At 47.0% G+C, this 27923-nt stretch overlaps 1 protein-coding gene across 1 annotated transcript in view; it reads right to left on the reverse strand.

Annotated features, from left to right (window-relative positions):
* Positions 1–22072, reverse strand: part of POLR2L (RNA polymerase II, I and III subunit L) — a 32993-nt gene extending 10921 nt beyond the window's left edge. Inside the window, exon 1 of the mRNA XM_069223117.1 lies at positions 21949–22072. The gene's annotated coding sequence lies outside the window, so the exon portion shown is untranslated. The remainder of the gene's footprint in view (positions 1–21948) is intronic.
* Positions 22073–27923: the final 5851 nt, after the last annotated feature.

Raw genomic sequence — 27923 nt, forward strand, 5'->3', positions numbered from 1 at the left:
CATTAATCACATAATACCGTTTTGTGATGTTTCATGTTATTACAATTTGTTTAGCACCTTCTATCACTGATAGGGCACAGTTGGCACGGGAGATTTACTCAGCCAGATGAATGCAGATGTAAATCACTGAAACAAAGTGTTGTGCGAGATTTGGACTGGCGACCCCCAGCTCCTTCTTACAAGGAGCATAATGGGGGAGAGGGGATGAAATGGTGGCACTAAGCTCGCTCCGAGGAGTTGGTCTTATCCATTTCTCCTGGAGTTGCTTGACCCCCACCCTGAAAATCCCTTCTGGAGAGACCGTGAACCCAATCCTTCTGAACTAGCAGCAGCATACAGAGCAGAACGCAGAGCAACCCCCAGCAGATGAAATGTGAGTATCTGCTTCCGCTGAAGGTCCCTGGGATGAGGTGGTAATAATGCCTGTAGATCTTTCTGGGATGGGGAGACTTATGTCAGTGTGCTAGGTACTTTGTTTTTTGCTCTGAAGCTGTGAAAAGTCACCAAATCTTAGTGTAATCGCTGAATGTTATTGCTTTTTGTTAGAATGTGCTGTAATGTGTGAGTGGAGAGCCATACTTTTGCTGTTTATATATTCATTTGTTTTGGGAAAAGTATCCTTTCTCTCTAACCAAGTAAAGTATATCATAATATGCCAAGAATGTCCCCAGATTACAGTTAGCCCTGAACTTCTTGTATTCACTCTGGTAGCAGTTATTTAAGGGGAGCCACTATTGTCGATTATTTTTCTTTCAAATGACTCTCTCCTTCCTTACCAGCCTCTGCATGCCTCCTCTCTCCGAACACAGCCTACTCCAAGTCACACAAATGTTCGCTTTAATAGTGTCTCTACAAACTTCCCACAATTTCCTCTGTAAAAGTCATAACCAGAGCCACTGGAATCATGCGGCAGGGGAGGGCCGAATTATGCAGTAGTGGTGAGTAAACTGTTTGTTAAGAAACGGCAAATATTGTGACATAATGCGTCACATCTTGTGATAATATTACTTAATTATTGTCATTTTTACCCTTCTAAGCCCTGCCTGGTCATTAGTTGCACCTCAATAGTACCAATTTAACACACAAATATAACGATTGGCAACAAAAAGGTGACCAGTCAACCTTTGCAAAGGGCCTTCTACTACGCTGCAACACGTATCACTGCATTTTTAGTAACTTTTGAACTAGAAACAATGTTTTTAAATGTGCAGATTATGCAGGCGATGATGGATGTGCAAAAAAATGAGACAAGTCTATAATTAAGTGAAATAAACTGCAGACACATAATCGCACAATCCACGTGGCCCTAGTCATACATCTGCAAACTAACAACACCTAATCGCTTGTTGGTCACCTGTTAACGCCACCAAACAATGCATGAATTCACACTCCTCGCTCCACCTTCCACTCAAAATCACACCCAACCACTATTAATTTAAAATACCACATATAACCCGGTTTAACAGCATGTCATGATTTCCTTAAGAGTGAAAGACTAATCCCAATAACCAACATTAAGCTCACAAAAAAAGAAAATTGCATGTTGCCCAACGTAAGGCAATACAGTACCCCTTTAGTAGTAGTAAATGTTAGATAAATGCAATTATATTATACCATAGAGGATAAAGTACCCCCTGCTGTACATAAGGATACCCCAAGTCACAGAGGAGTTTGATAACCCTATAAAGGAACAAGGACGAAGGCAGAGTCCCTTTATGAGGTTACAGAACTCAGAGGTGATTTGAAATATCCTTATGTACGGCAGTGGGTAATTTATCCCCTATAATACAGGCTCAACACCATCACCATTCCCACAAACCACTTAGAACCTTGGTGCGTAGATCTTTTGTATGAAAGAGAGAGGCGAGCATGTTGGCAAACATGAGGAATAAAAATAGAATACTTTGTGACAATTTAAACATGTTCTTTCTGATAAATCGCTTAAAGCTTAAAAAAAAAAAAAAAAAAAAAAAACACACACACCAGAGCAGAAGAAAGAAAAGCATCATTTAATTTGTTGCTTTAAGCAGCTGCTCAGTCACCTGCCTTTCACTTTTTTTTTTAAATATATAATCCGCGACTGGGTGCATCGCAAGTGGATGATTATATTATAAAGAAATTAGAGGCAGGTGTTTATAGAGGGATTGCAGAATTACATGCATTATACACTACATAACACATATTAATACAATAACAGTCAGAAGGACAGTCAATTGTAGTTCATAAAGACTGCATATACATTTCCTTATACTATTGTCGCATAACACAGAACAGCTATGGGTCATGTCCTTCACCCAGTACTGTACCAATCTACAGCAATAAACCACCCATCACAAACTGAACAGGCAAGGAATAATTGAAGAGATCAATTGCATGCCGCTGGCCAACAGAAGACTTTAATTTAGTTCACCACCGTGGGTCCCAACTAGTTACATGCTATAACAGCCTTCGGACATCTCACAATGGCAATCAGATATGGGATGATAGTAACAAAGTCCATCCTATCAGATCTCCGATTCATGTCTTCCTCCAACCTATGCCAGCTCAGGACCATAAACCTTACACAAAATATATATTAGAATGAACAACCCAGTGCAAGTGGACTATGAAAATAAGAAATACTGTAAGGGACATGCAGAGCTTCTCAAAGCTCAGCAATAACATCTTGCTACCTCCCTTGGATGTGGCAGATGTCCATGACCTCACAGACCACTACAACACTTCCATGCTGAACATTCTTGACTCCTTAGCACCTTTACAGCTAAAAAGAATGTCCACCAAAGAATCAAAACTATGGTTCAATGATGGCCTAAATACAGAAAGATGTAAGCTTAGACTAGATGTTCGATTGCGGAGACTCTCACCTTCCCTCGAACACAAACACCTGAGATCACTGAGGAGCCTTTACAACCGTCAGAAGCTCAAAAGTAAATTTCTTTAGAAACCAATTATATACCGTTATAAATCATCCTAAAAAAACTGTTCGGATTTTTCAAGCTTCAATCCAACAGGCAACCCAACCCTTCCCCTACAGGACCTAATACACAGCCAAACTGCAATGATTTTTCCTCCTTCTTCACACAAAAGACAAGAAACATTGAAAATGATTTGCAGACAGCTATGGAGCGCCTGCCTTTCACACTTCATACTAGCACCCATTCCTCTGGATCGCCGAGCCACCATGTCTCAGCTCACACCCCCAAAAACAATGCTCCAAAACCTTTGATGAAATAGTCATTCTCAAAATCCTAACAGCACTAAAACCCTCAAACCACTTTAGTGACCCTCTACCAGTGAATGTCTTCAGCGAGATCAAAATGTTCTTACTCCCTCTCTAGGTGAAGATAATTAATGACTCACTACTTGAAGGATCAATACCTGACTGCCTTGAAGCTGGGCAGGTTACCCCTATTTTGAAAAAACCCATGGTGGACCAAACAGACCCAAACAACTTATGCCCAATCTCTAATATTCCGACCCGGACGAAGCTCCTCGTGAAATGTGTCCATGTACAACTATGCAACCACGTTGAACAATTCAGTCTCTTAGACCAATTCCAATACGGTTTCCGTCAGGGCCACAGCACTGAATAGGCGTTAACACACATGCGCTAAAAATGTTGGATCAGACCAAATCTTGCCTTCTTATCCTTCTTGACCTCTCATTAGCCATCGATACGGTCAAAGATGACAGCCTTCTAGATCTACTCAAGAGTAGGATGGGACTATCGGGATCCTTTGTTAACTTGTTTGCTTCTTTTCTCCACAACAGAACTCAAAGAATCAAGGTCAATATGTCCTTATCTAACTCCAGAGGCCACATTAGGGGTCCCACAGGGTTCCACCCTCTCACCCACTCTATTAAATCTGTTCATGGACCCTTCAGCCGAACTGTTGAATTTATCTAACAGCCACTATCACATGTTCGCTGATGACACCCAGCTGTACTTGAAAATCTCTTCCCCTGAGGATATTAGGTCTCTCAAGATAACCATACAAAAAGCTCAAAACTGGCTGACCTGCAATCACTTCAAACTAAATGCTCTCAAAACTGAATTCCTCTTAATTGCCCCAACCAAACACTCACTGCACCACATAGAATAGCTGAAACATCTAACAATTCTCCACTGCGTTCCACACATTATAGATTCAACAAGCTCTCTGGGAATAACTCTTGAAAAGAACCTTAACATACAGGAGTACATCAGGTCCGCCACTAAAGAAGCACATTTTCACATGAACACCTAAAGAAAAATAAAACCTTTCCTACCCTCTGATGACTTTAAGTCAGCTGTTCAACCCTAGTGATTCTCAGGTTTGCCTATGGAAGTGCAACCCTCTGCAGCCTTCCGAAATCTAAGTTGGCACATCTAATGGCCTCTCTTAAGTCTGGGGCTAGGCTCATCACAGGATCTAAAAGAAACAATCACATCATACCTGATTTGAAATATCTAAACTGGCTTCCGTATAAGGCAAGGATTCATTTAAAAATTGCCTGCATGAACCACAAAACACTACATTTCAACACCCCAAGATACCTTGCAAAAAACTGGAGCTATCGAATGGCTGTAGAGCATTCAAGGGCACTAGTATCCCAGTGTTGAAATCACTGAAATTCTATAAAAAGAAAAACATATAAACAAGCCTGCTCAGGTATTTCACCGAGAATCTGGAACTTCCTACCTCCTGAAATCAGACTGAACCCCTCAACTGCTTCATTCAGGAAAGAAGTTAAAGTGATACTGATGAACACATTTATGCTTTAGAACACACAAACTATACTCCTGGACACAATTTGTCTTAGAATCTGCAAATCATGTTCATTTTCTCGCATGACATGTTCTTATTGTTCTTTTTTTTTTTATTTGCTTTGAATCATGAGGTGGTCTCTTTGAGGATTCTGTCACATCTTCCTTCATCCTTGATGAGGTTGTTGGCTATTCCACCTGTCTGTTGAACATTTGTAAAGTGCTCTGATACCTTCAAGGGTCACAGTGACACTACATAAACTTTGTAAGTAACATAAATTAAGCTGCCAGCTTTCTGAAACCATAAACTGTGCACCCGTGTCTCACACTTTCTCATTCATCGCATTGCTAAGTGTGGTGTACCATAGCACAATAACCCCACCTTGAAGGCCTTCAAGCACAACATGGAAACACTTCCCACACAGGATCAAAATAAGACAACTCCCTTCCATCCACACACCCTTGATGATGTAGTGTGCCACCCAAGTAGGTAAGTAATTCAGGTGTCCCACATAAAGGCAAGCGCTACAAAAATATTGCAATACAACAAAATAAAATGGAAGGAAACCATATTGGCTACATTTAAGCATGTTTCTTCAGATACGGAGGGAAGCGCTCAGATGAAGACCAATCTGGACTATAAAGATGGGCTATGCAATTATTGTCTTTCTGAAACTATTTGTAATTGTTGATAACAATAAAATAAAGTATATCTATCAAGATAAGAACATCAACAGTACTTTACTTAAGGTATTAACAATAAAATCCTGTGGTCTTGTGTGAGAAAATCGTGACTCTTATAAATACATTTATTTCAAATAAGTGCCTCATACTCCATTAATTAAATAGGTGGGTAGGGCATGAGAAAGGGGTGATTGAGAGTGGAGAAATGTGGGCACAAGGGAAAAAAAAGATATGCAAGAGTGAACCCAGATAGTTATCACAAATTACTAGATCACTCAATGAAGCGGATAAAGATATCAAACCTCAGATTTTTTTTTACAATTCATTTAGTTAGTGGAAGCTCCCACATTTTTTAAAACTTTTCTTTTTAACTGCCCGAAGGTATTGATCTGGACTTGAAAGCTAGTACCTAAAATATCAGTTAGCCGTATAAAAAGTATGATCACTGTAAGATCACACAATATTTTTTACACGGATTACGAAAAGTAGTTTTTGTCTGGCCAACATTTCATGTCCTACTCTTTTCAAATATTGGCAGAGTTTGAGCATCTCCAACTCACCCGATTAGATCACTTATATGCAACCCACTTGATACATCATTATTTTGTTTTATTCCTCATAAGCAGGCTGTCAAAAATGTACTGCTACCAACTCAAAAACAACTACACTCTGGTAAGGTAAATACATTAAAGAGGGGGTAACGGAGTGAATACATTTGAGAGAACCCCTGTTCAACTCCTGATAGCTGTAGCACAGACAGAAAATTGAAGGAAACGTGCATCCTAAATTCAAGCAGTACCAACAATTCAGAAAAGAAAAGGGCACAATAAAATAACATTTTCAAACCAATGTAGAAAAAAAGAGAGAAAATGTAATAAGTAAAAAGACACCGAGATCTTCAAACTACAGGTTTAGGGGAAACAGAGTTATGAATGTTTAAAGTTTGAAGACAAAAAGAGTTTTAAAAAAAGCCAAGCACTATGAATAAACAATAGTTGGACTGGGGTCCAGGTGCCATTTCGAGCAGACTGCAACGGAGAAGAGCTTGAATGCCACAAGCAAGTTGTCATGGTCAAAGGTTTAACTTTTAAACTTAGGGCCTGATTTAGATTTTAGCAGACGGATTACTCCGTCACAAACGTGACGGACATCCCGTCTGTCGTATTACGACTGCCAAAGGATATAAAGGAATCATAATACGAAGAACAGTACATCTGTCATGTTTGTGACGGAGTAACACCATCTGCCAAACTCTAAATCAGGCCCCAAGACTCCAACCTGTTGGGAAAGTTTCTTCCGGTCAGACTTGAAGCCTCCAAGTACTCAGGGTAGGTTTCTGTGTATCACGCCTCTCTAAAGCCAGGTCTTCTGCAGGGTCCAGTCCTCTTTACTCAGCTGGATCCTCTTAGAGTCAGACGTCCTTCTCTTTTTTTTTGTGTCCCGATCAATGTAAACTGAATGCCAAACATGACTCTTGGAGATCAGTTCCAGTCACTGGATAGCAGCAGAATTTGTGAGTTCTGAGGTCCTTTTACAAGTCGTCCTCTTCCAGCGGGGCCTTCTACCAATGGTGTTTTCCCAGGTAGAGAAATTTCAGACGAGGTGGTGTGTGAGGTACCAGACCTAACCTTTACAACAGCCAGGGATTAGCAAAAGTCGACCAAGCATTCCTATTTTCTTGTAGTCCCCACCTCCTCCTGCAGCACTTCCTATTTGCTTTACTGTAAAATTACTCTGGATCCCTTGTTTCAACGTGGCGGGACCCAGCTGCTACCTGACAAGCCTGTCTTTAGCATTCTTTGCCACTCTCCTACTTGACAGGGTCAAACTGGTTTTCCCCTTCTACTATGACTCAGGACTGCCTATCTAGGGTACTGGGGATGAATACAAGAAGCCCTCTCTTAGAAATGGGGTTTTTGGTTGGCAGTCAGGTTACCCCCTATCCAAGCAAGGACCCTAACTCTAGTCAGGGTAACTCACACACAATCCAAATTATCCTGTGTCCACCCTCTGGTAGCTTGGCACTGAGCAGTCAGGCTTAACTTAGAAGGCAATGTGTAAAGTATTTGTGCAATAAATCATACAATAACACTATATGGCACCACAAAAATACACCACACAGTGTTTAGAAAAATATATTATTTATCTGGATATCTGCAGATCAAAACGATAAAAGATGCAATAAGAAATTGTAGAGATATCACTAAAAAGTGATGTGAAGTGTCTTAAGTCTTTAAAAAGCAAACAAAGTCTCTTTCAAGCACAAAGTACCTGGTTTGGAGTAAAAAATCTCAGCAAAGGGCCGCAGAGGAGGAGATGCGTGGAAAAATGGTGTGTGTGTCGGTTTCGCCCCTTCACACGCGGACTTACGTCGTTAGTTTTCACGCGGGGAAGACATGCAGTGATTTCAGGCACGCGGACAGGTCTCCTCTGTGGGTCGTGGGGTTTTCAGATGCCCGGGGTCTATGCGTGGAATCCTGGGCTTGTTGTCCGGCTGCACGTCGTTCCGGTGGGTTGTGGGTGGAATTTTCTTCCTCACAGCAGGCGCTGCGTCGAAGTTCCGGTCGCACCGCAGGCGTCGCGTCGATCTTTTCCTTGCGGGGTCGAGCGGCGTCTTTCCGGATCGGCATGCAGTGAATTTTTCACCGCGGAGCAGGCTGTGCGTCGATTTTTTCGGTCCCGAGACTTCAGGGAACAGGAGGCAAGCTCTATCCAAGCCCTTGGAGAGCACTTCTGCAGCAAGGCAAGAGTTCAGCAAGGCAGCAGTCCTCTGTAGAAAGTAGTCAGGTGAGTCCTTTGAGCAGCCAAGCAGTTCTTCTTGGCAGGATGCAGGTTCTGGTTCAGGTTTCTTCTCCAGCAAGTGTCTGAGGTGGTAGGGCAGAAGCCCTGTTTTATACCCAAATGTGACTTTGAAGTGGGGGAGACTTCAAAGAGTGGCTTAGAAGTGCACCAGGTCCCCTTTCAGTTCAATCCTGTCTGCCAGGGTCCCAGTAGGGGGTGTGGCAGTCCTTTGTGTCAGAGCAGGCCCTCCACCCTCCCAGCCTAGAAAGACCCATTCAAAATGCAGATGTATGCAAGTGAGGCTGAGTGCCCTGTGTTTGGGGTGTGTCTGAGTGAATGCACAAGGAGCTGTCAACTAAACCTAGCCAGACGTGGATTGTAAGGCACAGAAGGATTTAAGTGCAGAGAAATGCTCACTTTCTAAAAGTGGCATTTCTAAAATAGTAATATTAAATCCAACTTCACCAGTCAGCAGGACTTTGTATTACCATTCTGGCCATACTAAATATGACCTTCCTACTCCTTTCAGATCAGCAGCTACCACTTCAACAACGCATGAGGGCAGCCCCAATGTTAGCCTATGAAGGGAGCAGGCCTCACAGTAGTGTAAAAACGAATTTAGGGGTTTTACACTACCAGGACATGTAAACTACACAGGTACATGTCCTGCCTTTTAATCACACAGCACCCTGCTCTAGGGGTTACCTAGGGCACACATTAGGGGTGACATATGTAGAGAAAGGGGAGGTTTAGGCTTGGCAAGTACTTTTAAATGGCAAGTCACAGTGACAGTGAAACTGCACACACAGGCCTTGCAATGGCAGGCCTGAGACAAGGTAAAAGGGGCTACTTGAGTGGGTGGCACAACCAGTGCTGCAGGCCCACTAGTAGCATTTAATCTTCAGGCCATAGGCACATACAGTGCACATTACTAGGGACTTATAAGTAAATTAAATAGTCCAATTGGGTATGATCCAAGGTTACCATGTTTAAAGGGAGAGAGCATATGCACTTTAGCACTGGTTTGCAGTGGTAAAGTGCGCAGAGTCTAAAAGCCAGCAAAACAGAGTCCAAAAAGTGGAGGGAGGCAGGCAAAAACTTAGGGGTGACCACCCTAAGGCTGTCAGGTCTAACATGTGTCCCCCCAGCTGAAAGTGGGGAGAGCTACCCGACCTCCTGGGAGCTCTCATCGCTAAGGCGAAAGTATCTGGAGAGACCATCAGCGTTGGCGGGTTCAACTCCTGGGCGATGCTCCACCGTAAAGTCCATCCCCTGTAGGGAAATGGACCACCTCAAGAGTTTTGGATTCTCACCCCTCATCTGCATGAGCCATCTGAGGGTCCTGTCGTCTGTCTGAATCCGGAAGTGAGTCCCAAACAGGTAGAGTCTTAGCTTCTTCAGTGCCCAGACCACAGCAAATGCTTCTCTCTCTCAATAGCACTCCGCCTCTGTTCCCGCTAATAAAGACTACTGGTTGGTCTGAGCCCTCCTCATTTAGCTGTGCTAGAACAGCCCCTATGCCATGCTCTGAAGCCTCTGTCTGCACAATAAATTCCTGGGAGTAGTCAGGGGCCTTGAGCACGGAGGCCGTGCACATGGCTTCCTTTAGAGAATCAAAGGCTTTCTGACAAGCCTCTGTTCAATTCACCAACCTAGGTTGTTTCTTGGAAGTGAGTTCTGTCAAGGGTGACACAATGGTACCATAGCCCTTGACGAATCTGCAGTAATATCCAGTGAGGCCTAAAAAGGCTCTCACCTCAGTCTGTGTTCTAGGTGGTTGCCAGGCCTTGATCGTTTCAATCTTGGCCTGGAGTGGCTGCACCTTGCCACCACCTACTAGGTGTCCCAAGTACACCACAGAACCCTGCCCAATCTGGCACTTACTAGCCTTGATGGTCAGGCCTGCCTGTCGCAGAGCCTGAAGCACCTCCTTGAGGTGGAGCAGGTGTTCCTCCCAGCTGGAACTGTAGACAGCTATGTCGTCCAGGTAAGCTGCACAGTAGGCATCTTTACCAGCTAGGACCCCGTTAACCAACCGTTGGAAGGTAGCGGGGACATTTTTCAACCCAAATGGCATCACCCGGAATTGGTAATGGCCATCAGGTGTGGAAAATGCTGATCTCTCTTTAGCCCTCTCAGTCAGGCCGATCTGCCAGTACCCTGAAGTAAGATCAAACATACTCAGGAACTTGGCAGCGCCTAGTCTGTCAACGAGCTCATCAGCCCGGGGGATGGGGTGAGCATCAGTCTTTGTGACTTATTTGAGACCCCGGTAGTCCACACAGAACCTGAGTTTTGGCTTCGCACCTGGGACAGTAGCCTTAGGAACCAACACCACCGGGCTGGCCCAGGGACTACTGGATTTCTCGATAACCCCTAAAGTCAACATCTTGGAGACCTCCTCTTTGATGCTGGCTCTCACCTTATCCGATAACCTGTAAATTTTGTTCTTCACAGGGGGACTGTCACCTGTGTCAATGTCATGAACACAGAGGTGGGGCAGTCCAGGAGTAACAGCTCATAGCAGTCTCCTCTCTGGTTTAGAGTCAGGGAGTCGGAGAGAATGACGCCCTCCACTGACCCATCACCTTCTTTGGCAGAGAGGATGTCAGGGAGAGGTTCACTCTCCTCTTCCATGCCTTCATCTGTGACCAGGAGCATACTGACCTCAGACCTCTCAAAGTGAGGTTTGAGCCAGTTGGAATGTAAGACCCTTAGGGGGTGCCTAGGGGTCTTGAGGTCCACTAGTTAAGTGGCCTCCCCTTTACGCTCCTTGATCTCAAAGGGGCCAGTCCAGCGGTCCTGGAGAGCCCTAGGCTCTACTGGCTCCATCACCCAAACTTTGTCTCCAGGTGAGAACTCAACCAGAGTGGTCTTCCGGTCATACCACTCCTTCATCACCTCTTGACTGGCCTCGAGGTTACTCTTGGCCTGCTTCCAGAAGCGTTGGGTTTGGTTGCGGAGGGCCAGCATGTAGCGGACCACATCCTGGGAGGTGTCTTGGGAGCTTCCTCCCAGCCCTCTTTAACAATGCTTAGAGGTCCCCTGACAGGGTGACCATAGAGAAGCTCAAAGGGGCTGAACCCCACCCCTTTCTGGGGCACCTCTCTGTAAGCAAACAACAACAGGCATGGTAAGAGGACGTCCCACTTACGCCTCATGGCTTCAGTCAGGCCACTAATCATGCCCTTCAGGGTCTTGTTGAATCTCTCAACAAGCCCATTGGATTGAGGATGATAAGGGGTGGTAAACCAGTAGGTCACCCCACACTCATCCCACATGGACTTCATGTATGCAGACATGAAGTTTGTGCCCGTCAGACACAACCTCCTTAGGGAAACCCACACAGGTAAATATTCCCAACAGGGCTCTGGTCACCACCGGTGCAGTCACTGTTCTCAAAGGGATTGCCTCTGGATAGCGGGTGGCATGGCCCACCAAAACCAGGATAAACCTGTTGCCCAAGGCAGTTTTGGGATCCAAGGGACCAACAATGTCGATGCCCACCCTTTTAAAGGGTGTGCCAATGACCGGGAGTGTGAGCAGGGGAGCCTTAAGCTGTTTCCCGGTCTTCCCACTAGCCTGGCAGGTGGGGCAAGCTCTGCAGAAGTTATCTGAGGCTATCCTCATTCTGGGCCAATGGAAGTGGGTGACAAGTCTGTTAAAGGTCTTGTCTTGGCCCTGGTGTCCTGCCAGGGGGATGTCATGAGGCAGACCCAGTAGGAAGGTCCGGTAACACTGGGGGACCACCAGCACACAGGCTGCCCCAGGACCTGGAACCTTAGGCTCAATGTAAAGGAGATCATTCTCCCAGTAAATATGGTGATTGCCAGAGGCGTCACCTGCTGCTTGGGCTGTGGCCTGTTGCCTCAGACCCTCAAGGGTGGGGCATTCTTTCTGTGCCTTGCAGAATTCTGCCCTGGTTGGCCCACCCTCTACTTGCCAGCCAGCAAGTTCAGGTAGGTTACCCAGGTCAGCTATGTCCTCCCCAGTTAGCTCAGGGGCCTCCTCCTCAGGAGCCCCGTCCACCACCGTGGGAACATTTGAGGCGGGTTTCCCGCGCCTCTTGCGCTTCCTCTTTGCAGCTGTCTGGGCCATTGTTCCAGGCTCCAGACGCCCTTGACTCCCTTCCCGGGCAGCCATGGACCGTGTGGTCATGCAGACCCACTCAGGCAAACCTAACATCTCCAGGTGGGATCTGAGCTCTACCTCTTTCCAAGCAGTATGCTCAAGATCATTGCCTAACAGACAATCTACGGGCATGGCAGGACTCACAGCTACTTTCAGAGTACCAGAGACCCCCCCCCCCACTCAAAGGGAACCAGAGCCACCAGTAGGTGACTCTCACGATTGTCAGCGACTATGACCTGGTGGAATGTATTAGGGACTATCTGCTCTGTTGACACCAGCTGACTCTTGACAGTAGTCATACTGGCTCCTGTGTCACGCAGAGCCTCCACCTTTTGCCCATCAATGGTGACCCACTGCCTATACTTGGAAGTATTTTGGGGCATGTGGGCTTTGGGAACCATTTCTCTTTCTCCCCGGGACACTAGGGAAACCTCTGCCTGCTCCCCAAAGCTATCTGGGTCTATCTCCCCCCGAGCGCTACACTAGTCAACCCAGGTGTCTGTCCGGTAGTGGACAGTGCTCTCTTGGAACACTGGGAGTCGCCCTTAGAGTGACCATACTGGAAGCACTCTAAGCATTTGGGGGTGAATTTCCCTGATGATTTATAAGTCCCTGGCTTTTTCCCAAATCTGGAAGAGGAATAGTTGCCACCCCCTCCCTGGGAATTCTTTTGGGGGCCTTTTGAGAGTTCCTTATCTGTAAGTGTATCTCCCCCCTCTTTCTTCTGTTGGGAACCCGGACCACCTTTGTGGGTGTCCCCCCCCAGATACCTTTCTGGACACTCTGGTGCTAACCCAGAGGTCCGCCTCCCCAGCAAGCTTCCTGGGATCAGTCAGCTTACTATCTACCAAGTGCTGGCGCAACTCTGTAAAAGAAATATTGAGCATATGCTCTCTCAGAATCAAGTCATATAACCCTTTGTAATCATCTACTTTGCTGCCCCGCACCCAACCGTTCAGTGCCTTATTGGAGAAATTAAAACAATCAACCCATGTTTGTGTGGAAAGTTTGGTACTGTCCCTAAACCTCTGACGTTATCTCTCAGGGGTCAGTCCAAACTTGGCCGGTAAAGCAGTCCTTATGACAGGATAGTTATAATGATCACGTGGGTCTAGTGTAAGGAGTGTGTCCCTTCCCTCTAGGGGTACATAGAACCACAAGGCAGCCCCCCATTGCCCTTCAGGAACCCCGTGAGCCCATAGTGCAACTTCATAGGCAGCCAGCCACTTGTCAATATCATCTCCCACCACAAAACTGGGCACCACAAAACTGGGTATACAAATCTTTTTCTCTCCAGCAGGTCCTGTATGTATGCTGCCACCATCACTGCTGGACTCAGACTGTCGTGCCTTGAGATCTAGCTCCTTGAGACTCAGTTCATGAGCCAACAAAAGTTTCTTTTCAGCCAAGGCTCTCTCAGCTCCAGCTTGCTTGGCTTCTCTCTCTGCTCTTTTTTATTTGTATAGAGCTTCAATTTTCAGCCTTCCCATTTGTAATTGGAACTCCCTCTCCTCTCTCCTTTCCTCTGCGGTCAGGCCTTGATCAGAGACACTGCTCCCTGGTCTGGAAGGGGGCACAATTGCAGTGGTAACAGGCAAAAAATCCTCTGAGGGGCCATTTTCTGGCTCCTCTTCCTCATCATCCTCTTCTAAATGCGCTTCTGCCCAGGCCCTCAGCGCCACTTGAAAGTCCTCCTTTCTGGAGGCCTCTGGGGTGGGTACACTCATCTCCCTGCAGAACCTTTTTAGCTGTTTGACAGTATATGTCTCCACCAGGGCTAGGTCAAAATCTACTGCTTGAGACCCAGCCAGAGACATGTTGAGTGAGGATTTAGTTTTTGAAAATTGTCAGGAAAAATGAATTTGCAAAAAGAGATAAAAATCAAGTTGACCTTCAACTGTGGGTAGGTATTGAAATATTTAGCTACTGTATGTCACTGCACAAATACAAGTCCTATCCCACCGCTGCCACCAATGTCAGAAATGGGGTCTTTGGTTGGCAGTCAGGTTACCCCCTGTCCAAGCAAGGACCCTCACTCTAGTCAGGGTAAGTCACACACAATCCAAATTATCCTGTGCCCACCCTCTGGTAGCTTGGCACTGAGCAGTCAGGCTTAACTTAGAAGGCAATGTGTAAAGTATTTGTGCAATAAATCATACAACACTATATAGCACCACAAAAATACACCACACAGTGTTTAGAAAAATATATAATATTTATCTGGATATCTGCAGATCAAAACGATAAAAGATGCAATAAGAAATTGTAGAGATATCACTAAAAAGTGATATGAAGTGCCTTAAGCCTTTAAAAAGCAAACAAAGTCTCTTTCAAACACAAAGTACCTGGTTTGGAGTGAAAAATCTCCGCAAAGGGCCGCAGAGGAGGAGATGCGTGGAACAATGGTGTGTGCGTCGGTTTCGCCCCTTCACACACGGACTTGAGTCGTTATTTTTCACGTGGGGAAGACGTGCGTCGATTTCCGGCGCGTGGACAGGTCTCCTCTGTGGGCCGCGGGGTTTTCAGACGCCCCGGGGTCTCTGCGTGGCATCCTGGGCTTGTTGTCCGGCTGCGTGTCGTTCCGGTGGGCTGTGCGTGGAATTTTCTTCCTCACGGCAGGCGCTGCGTCGATTTCCTCTCTGGAAGTCGGGCGGCGTTGTCCAGGCAGGCTGTGCGTTGAAGTTCCGGTCGCACCGCAGGCGTCGCGTCGATCTTTTCCTTGCGGGGTCGAGCGGCGTCTTTCCGGATCGGCATGCAGTGAATTTTTCACCGCGGAGCAGGCTGTGCGTCTAATTTTTCGGCGCGCAAGGAGTCCAGTTGAAAGATAGAAGTCTTTTTGGTCCTGAGACTTCAGAGAACAGGAGGCAAGCTCTATCCAAGCCCTTGGAGAGCACTTCTGCAGCAAGGCAAGAGTTCAGCAAGGCAGCAGTCCTCTGTAGAAAGCAGTCAGGTGAGTCCTTTGAGCAGCCAGGCAGTTCTTCTTGGCAGGATGCAGGTTCAGGTTTCTTCTCCAGCAAGTGTCTGAGGTGGTAGGGCAGAGGCCCCGTTGTGCCTTTGAAGTGGGGGAGACTTCAAAGAGTGGCTTAGAAGTGCACCAGGTCCCCTTTCAGTTCAATCTTGTCTGCCAGGGTCCCAGTAGTGGGTGTGGCAGTCCTTTGTGTCAGAGCAGGCCCTCCACCCTCCCAGCCCAGGAAGACCCATTCAAAATGCAGATGTATGCAAGTGAGGCTGAGTACCCTGTGTTTGGGGTGTGTCTGAGTGAATGCACAAGGAGCTGTCAACTAAACCTAGCCAGATGTGGATTGTAAGGCACAGAAAGATTTAAGTGCAGAGAAATGCTCATTTTCTAAAAGTGGCATTTCTAAAATAGTAATATTAAATCCAACTTCACCAGTAAGCAGGACTTTGTATTACCATTCTGGCCATACTAAATATGACCTTCCTACTCCCTTCAGATCAGCAGCTACCACTTCAACAATGTAGGAGGGCAGCCCCAATGTTAGCCTATGAAGGGAGCAGGCCTCACAGTAGTGTAAAAACGAATTTAGGGGTTTTACACTACCAGGACATGTAAACTACACAGGCACCTGTCCTGCCTTTTACTCACACAGCACCCTGCTCTAGGGGTTACCTAGGGCACACATGAGGGGTGACTTTTGTAGAGAAAGGGGAGGTTTAGGCTTGGCAAGTACTTTTACATGCCAAGTCACAGTGACAGTGAAACTGCACACAAAGGCCTTGCAATGGCAGGCCTGAGACAAGGTAAAAGGGGCTACTTGAGTGGGTGGCACAACCAGTGCTGCAGGCCCACTAGTAGCAATTAATCTACAGGCCCTAGGCACATTACTAGGGATTTATAAGTAAATTAAATAGTCCAACTGGGTATGATCCAAGGTTACCATGTTTAAAGGGAGAAAGCATATGCACTTTAGCACTGGTTAGCAGTGGTAAAGTGCACAGAGTCTAAAAGCCAGCAAAAACAGAGTCCAAAAAGTGGAGGGAGGCAGGCAAAAAGTTAGGGGTGACCACCCTAAGGCTGTCAGGTCTAAACACCCTCTATGGCATTTACAAGTCAAAAGAGGTAATGCTAAAGCTGGCCTATGTTCTGCCAACTGCTCATGTCCATACTTAGATAGGTAATCCCTGACAAGTGGTCAGCAGTTAACACCTATTGGCCTTTAAAAGGCTCAGAGGCTGACCATTGTTCTCTAAGGCACAGCTGTTAACTTTCCCAGCTAAGGGGTGTGTATTCCGGCTCTGAAGAGCGGCAGTACTGTTGTTAAGCCAGTTCTGGGACAGGGAGACTAAAGTACAGTTTTTAAAAGTTATTTTTCTGCTTAAGCTATCACGTACTTGATTTCACATTACGTCAGATTTGAAAAACTAAGCAGAAAATAACTTAGAAGTGTTTTTCTAGCCGCTCCTCAAGCAGAGGTGGAAAATAAAGAATTCAATCCCACCTAGGCCTATCAGGCACACATCAAGCCATGCCCACAAAGTAAAATAGCTTTTGGGATTTACTTCATTGTGAGTGCACACTAACTGCAATCTGTAGTGTGCCCTATTTTGTTTATATACAATAGCACCAGACCATGTAGGTTTGCAAGGAACACTTTGGGGGGGTGACTTTTTGAATACATAAAAATAGACTTTTCATACATGGAAAATATATTTTTCGCACCAAGTGTAACTGCAGTGCATTTAACCTGCATCTTAGCTAGTGATACTGGCAGAAATAGATTTTTGTCACATAGGAGACAAATAGGTGACCCCTGACCTGCTTTAAGGCCAGGAGCTCGCTCCACACACTGTGCCCGTGCCCTTCACCCCACCCCCGCTACAGCAGCGAGTTAAAGGCCCTCCATCACCCGCAGGCATACGCCTGCACCTCATCCCTGGTGTCTAGTAGGTTCTGTGAGTATTGTGTTTGTTACTGTATCCGTCTCTCTTTTTTGTGCCATCTGCTCTTTGGTTGTGCCATTTCTGTGCTTTTGTGCCTTGTTTTCTGTGTGCCTTTAATCTGCGCTTTTTTCGAAGAGTTTCCAGCTGCTCCTTCCCGCCGATGCGGCCCCACACCCTCACGCCCCCAGTCGCTCCCGCCTCCCAGCTGCTCCCCCCTCCACCTCCCCTTCTTAACGGCAGCCGCTGCACGGTGCTCCGAGTGACCCCTGACCGCAGCTCCACCTGACTGTGCCCGTGCCCTTCACCCCGCCCTCGCTACTGCCGCGAGTTCGAGGCCTTCCACCACCCGCAGGCACCCACCTGCGCCTCATCCCTGGTGTCTAGTGGGTTCTGTGAGTACTGTGCGTTTGTTACTGTCTGTCTCTGTTTTTTGTGCCATCTGTGCCATTTGCTCTTTGGTTTGGTTGTTGGTTTTAATCAACGCTTTTCTCAAGCGTTTCCAGCCCATTTTCGGCTTTCAGCCGCTCCTTCCAGCCTCTGCGTCCCCACCCCCCTTACGCCCCCAGTCGCTCCCACCTCCCCTTCTTAATGGCGGCCGCTGTGAGCAGTGGGCTTCTTTGGTACGCCAAAGGCAAGCCCTTCTGCGCCTGGATCGTGCCCAACGCCCAAGACCCCCTGGCCCACACTACCCCCACGCCACTCGTCGCCACTACAGTGCCAACGAACTCCATGCCCTCAACCAAGGCCGCTCCACCGCATGCGTCCAAGCCACCCCAAGGCACACCCACGGGCCCTTTTCGAGCAACTTCACCTGCCCCCAAGCCACCAAACACCACGCCAGAACCACACACAACCACCTCAGCTGCATCCTCCTCAACCCAGCTCAGTCGACAAGCATGCCGTCGAACTCTGGGACCTACTCACCTCATCATCCATGGACGTCACCTTCCTCACCGAAACCTGGATGAACCCCTCCTCGGATTCAGACATCACCATAGCCATCCCCGAAGGCTATAAGATCACCTGCAGAGACCGCACCCACAGACCAGGAGAAGGGATCGCTATAGTCCACAAGAACACCATCAGAATCTCAACTAACACCAATGACATCCTCGACACCGCCGAACACCTACACTTCCAGATTCACATCAGTGCCAACACCACCCTCAGAGGAACCCTTGTCTAAGGCCCCCTGGCCCCCGCCCACATTTCAGTGACTCCATCACCGACATAATCAGCACCCAGGCCCTTACCTCCACAGACTACATTCTCCTCGGCGACTTGAATTTTCACTTTGAGAATGCCAGCAACTCCACCCCCCTGATCGACAACTTCGCCAACTTCGGCCTCAAACAACAGGTCACGATGCCCACCCACTCTGCGAGCCACAAGCTAGACCCAGTCTTCTCCGCCAGCAGCCACGTCTCCTTCAGCCATACCACCGAACTTCACTGGACCGACCACCGCTGCGTCCATTTCACCTTCCAGAAATCCACCGCTCACAACAGATCTTCTGCTGCAGTTGGAACAAGATCTCGGAATACCAACTGATCTCCACCCTTGCCAGGGCCCCGCCACCTAGCACCACCGACCCAAACACAGCTGCCCTCAACCTCAGACAATGGCTAGAAGACTGCGCCAACACTCTGGCTTCGCTCAGGAAATCCCCAAACAACGGCACCAGTGCCAAGGCCATCTGGTTTACCGCCGACCTTCAGCCCTTCAAGCGAGAATGCCAGAAAATAGAGAAGAAGTTGCGCCACAAACCAACAGAGAGCAACCACGCCGCCCTCAAGACAGCCACCCGCAAACACCACCAGCTCATCCCGACCACCAAAAGATCCTTCTACAAAGACCGCATCGACAACAACGCCCACAACAGCAAAAAGAGCTCTTCAGCATCGTCAAAGAACTCACCAACCCCAGGTCATGCTCCATCGACCCCCCTCTTTTGCAAGACCTCTGCGACTGCATCACCACCTTTTTCCATCGCAAGATCACGGAAATCCACGACAGCTTAAACTCTTCACCCCCCATTACCACCACAGCCACCACCAACCCTGACGCTCCCAGCCACACCAACCTCTTGCTCTCCTGGACCCACAGAAACTACGAGGACACCATCAAACCCATGAGCACCATCCACTCCGGCTCTCCGTCAGACCCTTGCCCCCACCATGTCTTCAACAAAGCAAACCCCATCATCGCTCCCCAACTTCGTATGATCATCAATAGCTCCTTCGAGACCGCCACCTTCTCAGAGAGCTGGAAGCACGCCGAAGTCAACTCCCTTCTGAAGAAACCCAAAGCGGACACCGAAGACCTCAAGAATTACCAACCCACCTCCCTCCTCCCCTTCCCGGCAAAGGTCATCGAGAACATCTTCAACGGCCAACTGACCCACTTCCTGGAAGACAACAACACGCTGGACATCTCCCAATCAGGATTCCGTAGAAACCACAGCACCTAGACCGCCCTCATTGACGGTATCAGGACCATGCTTGACAAGAACGAAGCCACGGCCCTCATCCTCTTGGACCTCTTGGCTGCTTTTGACACCATCTGCCACAACACCCTCTGGACTTGCCTCTACGACGTAGGGATCCACCACAAAGCTCTTGACTGGATCACATCCTTCCTCTCCGGCCAAAGGCAGAGTGTCCGCCTTCCTCCCTTCCTGTCTGGGGCCTCCAAAACCATCTGCGGCGTTCCCCAAGGATCTACTCTCAGCCCAACTCTTTTTAATATCTACATGGCACCGCTCGCTAACATTGTTCGATCCCACAACCCGTCTCCAGCTGATCCTCTGACTCGCCAAGGACCCCGCCACCGCCAAAACTAACCTCCACAACGGACTGCACGCCATCGCCACCTGGATGGAGAAGAGCTGCCTCAAACTTAACTCGGACAAGACAGAGATCCCCATCCTCTGCTCCAACTGCTCCGCATGGAACGACTCCTGGCGGCCAGCCACCCTAGGAACCACACCAGCACCTACCACCCAAACACGCAATCTAGGCTTCATCCTAGACTCATCGCTCACCATGACCCAGCAAGTCAATGCCGCCTCATCTTCCTGCTTTAACACCCTCTGCATGCTTCGCAAGATCTTCAGATGGATTCCCACTGAAACAAGAATGACAGTCACCCACGCTCTCGTCAGCAGCAGACTGGACTACGGCAACGCACTCTACGCAGGGACCACAGCCAAGCTCCAGAAGAAACTACAGCGTATACAGAATGCCTCCGCACGCTTCATCCTCAACATCTGTCGCCGCGATCACATCTCAGCCCACCTCAGATGCTGCACTGGCTCCCTGTCACCAAGAGAATCACCTTCAAACTCCTCATCCACGCTCACAAAGCCCTTCACAACACAGGTCTGGCCTACCTCAACGAGCGACTCACCTTCCACACTCCCACCCACCAACCTTGCCCTCGCCACCGTGCCTCGCATCCACTGAACTACAGCCAGCGGCAGATCCTTCTCCCACCTCGCGGCCAAGACCTGGAACACCCTCCCCACCCACCTTTGACAGACCCAGGACCACCTGACCTTCAGGAAACACCTCAAGACCTGGTTATTCAAGCAGTAGCAGTCGTTCCCTTCCTCCCTCCGTGCCTTGAGACCCTAGCGGGTGAGTAGAGCGCTTTACAAATGTTTGATTGATTGATAGATGGGTGGTGTAACTGTAGCCCACATAACATTTAACTTTCAATGCCATACACTTTAGGCACCACCATTTACACTGCACTTTGAGATCAATTAAATAGCTTATAAAGGGAGTTCCAAAGTACAACATGTTTCAGATGGGAAGCAGAAGCATCTTACCACTGTGTAACAGTGATAAAGGGCGCATACTTTTAACACCAACACAAATAGAGCCCAGGAAACAAGTGAAAAAACCTGGGAGGACCATGCAGAAAAAGCAGATTTGCTACACAAATACTGAACAGAAAAAAAAACTAGGAAGTACCATACAAAAATTGGACCCATTCTTCAATCTGCACCACTCTAGAAATATGTATAAAACTGTAACGTAATATAAAAATAAAGATACTCTATTGTTCTTGTTCGCATACCAGTACAGGGATTTAAGATTAAGAAAAAAATAAACAATAGAAAATAGTTTCAATTTCCTACCCGCTTAAGAATACTATCAGAAATGAGAATTACTTTTTCCATTTTACTGGGAGAAGAGCTTAACCTCACTTGCACTGACTGTGCCATGAAGAGCATTTGGTAAGTAATAAACTCCCCACCCCCCCCCCCCCCTCACACACACACACACACACACACACACTCATCCTCAATTCAATATTATCAATTCTTAAAGGACGTAAGGCTGAATAAAAACTCAGTTATGGCCACAACGCACCCACAGGTGTTACAGCTCTTGGGTAGCTGCTCAAACCAATCGGTTCACATCGCTTCATGTAGTCTGACACAGATATATGAACGTAACTAATGAGGACTTGGTCTAGTAGCAGACCCCTCAATTGCTTGGGAGAGACACGGTTTTGCTAGTATACAGATAATAGTAAAACGACAAATATATTAAGACATCCAAACCTAAGACACAATAGTAGATGGGGTGCAACCATACAACGGATTGAGGAAACATGAACAGAATTCGAAACATAGAAACTAAATCAAGCAACGGCGGTGCACTCACTCATTAAGTTTGACAGGAGATACTTACAAGAACAGATGAGGAGCTCTCCTTGATGTTCGCTACAATAGATCTTTCAAAGCAGCATGGAATTTGTCCGTAAAAATATTAGCACTTCCGGGTCGCAGAAAAACCAATGCTCTGGCTTAACATATAGGGAGGAATAATAATGTGTAAGGGGATCGCTGATTGGTGAAACAGCAGCCAATCCCAGTTCGCAGCAAGGTATTTCGAAGCGCTGATTGGCTATGCAGTTTCTTTTTTGCCTCTGTTCGCGCTTTCGTCCGATATTCGGTCCTTTGCAGCCTTGTTTAAAGTTGTTTGGCCAGTCTCGACTCCCTATTTCTATTCTGTGAGGAGAGGTACTAACCGACGTGGTGGTGATAGTCTGTTTTGTACGCGACATGCTAGGCTTCGTTGCTGTAGTCTTTTGTTCTTTATGGGAAGGAAAGGACGAAGAAGGAGAGAGGAAAAGGGAGCGCGGAGAAGCCCCCCCCCCCAAGTAGTCAGGGTTGCCTCCTTTCCAACGGAAAAAACATAACGTTATTTGTCGTTATTTTAAGTTTGTAGAGGCCCAGACATACTAATAAATATAACTTTAACCCCTTAGCTGCTGGGCCTTTTCCCCCCCCAGTGCTGAGCCCTTTTTTGGCTATTTGGGGTAGTTCGCGCTTAGGCCTTCATAACTTTTTGTCCACATAAGCTAACCACGCCAAATTTGCGTCTTTTTTTCCAACAACCTAGGGATTCTAATGGTACCCAGAGTTTGTGGTTTCCCCTGAAGGAGACCAAGAAAATAGCCAAAATACAGTGAAAATTTAGTTTTTTCCAAAAAAATGGAAAAAGGGCTGCCGAAGAAGGCTTGTGGTTTTTTCCCTGAAAATGCCATCAACAAAGGGTTTCTGGTGCTGAAATCACTATGTTCCCACCTTTCAGGAACGGGCAGACTTGAATCAGAAAACCACATTTTTCAACACAAATTTGGCATTTTACTGTGACATACCCCATTTTTACTATTTTTGGTGCTTTCAGCCTCCTTCCAGTTAGTGACAGGAATGGGTGTGAAACCAATGCTGGATCCCGGAATGCTAAACATTTCTGAAAACTAGACAAAATTCTGAATTCAGCAAGGGGTCATTTGTGTACATCCTACAAGGTTTTCCTACAGAAAATAACAGCTGAAATAAAAAAATATTGAAATTGAGCTGAAAACAACAGCCATTTTTCTTTATGTTTTACTCTGTAACTTTCCCTGCGATGTCAGATTTCCAAAAGCAATATACCGTTTGGTCTGCTGGACTCTTCTGGTTGCGGGGATATAAAGGGCTTGTAGGTTCATTAAGAACCCTAGGTACCCAGAGCCAATAAATGAGCTGCACCCTGCACTTGGTTTTCATTCTATACTGGGTATACAGCAATTCATTTGCTGAAATATGAAGAGTGAAAAATAGGTATCAAGAAAACCTTTGCATTTGCAAAATGGGCTCAAGGTAAGGTTTTGAGGAGCAGTGGTTATTTGCACATCTCTGAATTCCGGGGTGCCCATACTAGCATGTGAATTGCAGGGCATTTCTCAAATAGACGTCTTTTTTACACACTCTCTTATATTTGGAAGGAAAAAATGTAGAGAAAGATAAGGGGCAATAACACTTGTTTTGCTATTCTATGTTCCCCCAAGTCTCCCAATAAAAATGATACCTCACTTGTGTGGGTAGGCCTAGCGCCCGCGACAGGAAATGCCCCAAAACACAACGTGGACACATCACATTTTTTGACAGAATACAGAGCTGTTTTTTGCAAAGTGCCTACCTGTAGATTTTGGCCTCTAGCTTAGCCGGCACATAGGGAAACCTACCAAACCTGTGCATTTTTGAAAACTAGAGACCTAAGGGAATCCAAGATGGGGTGACTTGTGGGGCTCTGACCAGGTTCTGTTACCCAGAATCCTTTGCAAACATCAAAAAGTGGCTAAAAAAACAAGTTTTCCTCACATTTCGGTGACAGAAAGTTCTGGAATCTGAGAGGAGCCACAAATTTCCTTCCACCCAGCGTTCCCCCAAGTCTCCCGATAAAAATGATACCTCACTTATGTGGGTAGGCCTAGCGCCCGCGACAGGAAATGCCCCAAAACACAACGTGGACACATCACATTTTTTGACAGAATACAGAGCTGTTTTTTGCAAAGTGCCTACCTGTAGATTTTGGCCTCTAGGTCAGCCGGCACATAGGGAAACCTACCAAACCTGTGCATTTTTTAAAACTAGAGACCTAGGGGAATCCAAGATGGGGTGACTTGTGGGGCTCTGACCAGGTTCTGTTACCCAGAATCCTTTGCAAACCTCAAAAAGTGGCTAAAAAACACGTTTTTCTCTCATTTCAGTGACAGAAAGTTCTGGAATCTGAGAGCAGCCACAAATTTCCTTCCACCCAGCGTTCCCCCAAGGCTCCCGATAAAAATGATACCTCACTTGTGTGGGTAGGCCTAGCGCCCGCGACAGGAAATGCCCCAAAACACAACGTGGACACATCACATTTTTTGACAGAATACAGAGCTGTTTTTTGCAAAGTGCCTACCTGTAGATTTTGGCCTCTAGGTCAGCCGGCACATAGGGAAACCTACCAAACCGGTGCATTTTTGAAAACTAGAGACCTAGGGGAATCCAAGATGGGGTGACTTGTGGGGCTCTGACCAGGTTCTGTTACCCAGAATCCTTTGCAAACCTCAAAAAGTGGCTAAAAAAACAAGTTTTCCTCACATTTCGGTGACAGAAAGTTCTGGAATCTGAGAGGAGCCACAAATTTCCTTCCACCCAGCGTTCCCCCAAGTCTCCCGATAAAAATTATACCTCGCTTGTGTGGGTAGGCCTAGCGCCCGCGACAGGAAATGCCCCAAAACACAACGTGGACACATCACATTTTTTCATAGAAAACAGTGCCTACCTGTGGATTTTGGCCTCTAGCTCAGCTTGCCAAGGGACAGCAGGACTGTCCTCATCACCTCCCTCATAATGTACTGGAAGAGGAGTTATCGAATGGGACTCCTCCAACTGAAAAATCACTCCCAGAGTCTGCGCCATTGTCCTATCCCTCAGATGCTGTCTCAGTATCTGATGTCTGTCTCTGATCCTATGTCAGAGCGGTCCTCTATAACCCGAGTGCAGGCAGCAGTCATCCATCAAGATGCCATCTCTGCTATTGGCTAAACTGTTGCTCTAAAACACTAGCCTACGTAGACAGTCACAAAATCGATGGTGTGTGTGAGATACGTGCAACAGTAGAGGCCACCTTACCTGCGCTTCTTCCCTCAATCAGCACGTTCTTTCAAGACACTCAAAAAACACCTTGTCACATACCATTCGTCACAGTCTTTAGCACCTCCTGCGCCCAGTCCAACAATCATTATTGGTGCTCCCACTCCCTCCTCCTAGGATTCTCTCATTACCACCCAGTAAAAGTGACCTTCATCTCTCCATAGCCGCCGTCAACCCGCACATACATTTCATTGGTAGTATGGCTGACTTTACTAATGTACTCAGCTATTTACATAAAATACCGATTTGCTCTTTGCAGTAGGCATATAAACCTTCTGCGCTTCTTTATGGTACTAAAACTCCCACTAGACAAGTCTGACCCTTTACCCCCCCAGGGAAACCACACACATATTGACAAAAGTGATATATATATGACAGCCAACCACCTGAAACTCAACTCAAGCAAAACCAAAATAATCCTCTTTGGCCCACACAAAAACACCTGGGACCCCTCATGGTGGCCCGCCACGCTAGGCCCTTCACCCACCCACGCCAACCACGCACGCAACCTCGGCATCATCCCAGACTCCTCCCTCTCGATGACCCAACAAATCAACGCTCTCACCTCCTCATGCTTCAACACACTCCGTATACTGAAAAAAACATTCAAATGGATCCCCACAGAGACCAGAAAAACTGTCACTCACGCACTCATCAGCAGCAGACTTGATTACGGAAACGCTCTCTACGCCGGCACCACTCTAAAACTCAAGCGCAAACTACACGCATCTAGAACTCAGCAGCACGACTCATCCTCGACCTCCCCGGACACGAACACATCTCTCCACACCTCAAATCCCTCCACTGGCTCCACATTGACAAAAGGATCACCTTCAAGATCCTCATCCTCGCACACAAATCACTCCACAACACAGGCCCTGCCTACCTCAACGAGAGTCACCTTCCACACCCCTACACGAAACCTCCGCTCAGCTGACCTCTCTCTCGCCTCTGTCCCCCGCATCAAACACACCACCACCGGTGGCAGATCCTTCTCCTACCTTGCACCCAAAACCTGGAACGCCCTCCCAACCCACCTTCGCAAGACCCAAAACCTACTTCTTTTCAGGAAGGGCCTCAAAACCTGGCTTTTCGAACAGTGAACCTCCCAGCCCCTTTCCCTCCCCCCACCCCTCCCCCCCAGCGCCTTGAGACCCTCACGGGTGAGTAGCGCTTTATAAATCTCTTTGATTGATTGATATATATAGATCTCTCTCTCTCTCTATATATATATATATATATATATCTCTACATAGATATATCTATAGATATATCCATGTACATAGATATATCTACATTGATATATCTATATATATATATAGATCTATATATAGTTCTATTTTTTTTTAGTTGTTGTATGGTTCCTTGGGGGCCAAAATGGCCCCCAGGGAAATCCTACAACATCTAAAAAAAAATATTGCCCCCACAGGGGGTCACCCTGCCCACGGGCGACCCCGTGTCTTTTTATTTTATTTTATTCATTTAAAAAAAAAAATCGCGCCCCCCCCTCCCCCCAGGGGGCACCTACCTTTTTTATTTTTAAAATATGCCCCTGGGGGGGGGGGGGGCGGCCCGATTTCTGAGGGGGCCGACCCCCCCAAGTGAAATCCCTGGCGTCTAGTGGTGTTTCCTGTGCTGCGATCGGGGACCAGGAAACAGTTTCAGAAGGCCTCGTAAGGAAGGGGAGAGTCTCCCCTTTCTTACGAAGCCTTTTGAAAGTTTTCCTGGCCCCCCGAAAGTGTTTCCTGGCCCCCAATCGCAGCACAGCTGCGACCGGGGGCCAGGAAACACTTTCAGGAAGGCCTCGTAAGAAAGGGGAGACTCTCCCCTTTCTTACGAGGCCTTCCCGAACGTGGGGAAGGCCGTTTTCCCCATTGAAGCAGGAAGCGGCCGCAAGGCTGCTTCCTGCTTTGATGGGGAAAACAACTTTGTAACGTCACAAAGGGGCGGGTGGGGGGGAGACACGGAAGCTTCCGTGTCTCCCGGGGAAAGGAAAAAAATAATAATAATCCTCGGGTGCGACGCACCTGAGGATTTATTAATACCCTTCCTGGTGTCGGCCACTGGTCGTGACCCGCACCAGGGAGGGAGTATGGGCGTCGGCCAGTGGCCGACGCCTGCACCAAAAAGGTTAAAGAAATTGTTTGTTTTCATGTGTAACATTATTTGTTGTGCTTTTTTACCTTCACTAATAGATAGAGATCTAAGCCCAGCATTAGAACACATCTAAAAGGTCTTTCTGTTTATATCTGCAGTTTGAAGAATGTGCAAATAAGGGCTTAAAATAATAGGTTGAGGTGATTTTACCTATTTGGTTACCTGCGGGACATGAAATACCGGATTTGTGTGGTCTTACTTATTTGTGCACTTGCTGACACAATAAAATAGTGCTAGTGGTGTTAGAAAACCGTACAGGTGACAACCATACCCGTGGTCATAACGATCAGGGAATGGATCCCAGTCTGTTCACAAATTACATGCGGGCAGTCCACTTCGGCTGCTGCCCATGGTTTTGGGGCTCTAGTCTGGTTGCTTACAGATGCTAGCGCATCTGACCTTAATAAGTAAACTTACAAGGGGACGCGCAAAGGTTGATGAACCTTTTGACTTGCAATTAAGATGTTCTTACTATATCTCTAGTATATGCAAATTAATAATCAATAACCAATACACAATATCAATAATCAACAACCA

Source organism: Pleurodeles waltl, chromosome 3_1, assembly GCF_031143425.1.
Source record: "Pleurodeles waltl isolate 20211129_DDA chromosome 3_1, aPleWal1.hap1.20221129, whole genome shotgun sequence".
Lineage (NCBI taxonomy): Eukaryota > Metazoa > Chordata > Amphibia > Caudata > Salamandridae > Pleurodeles > Pleurodeles waltl.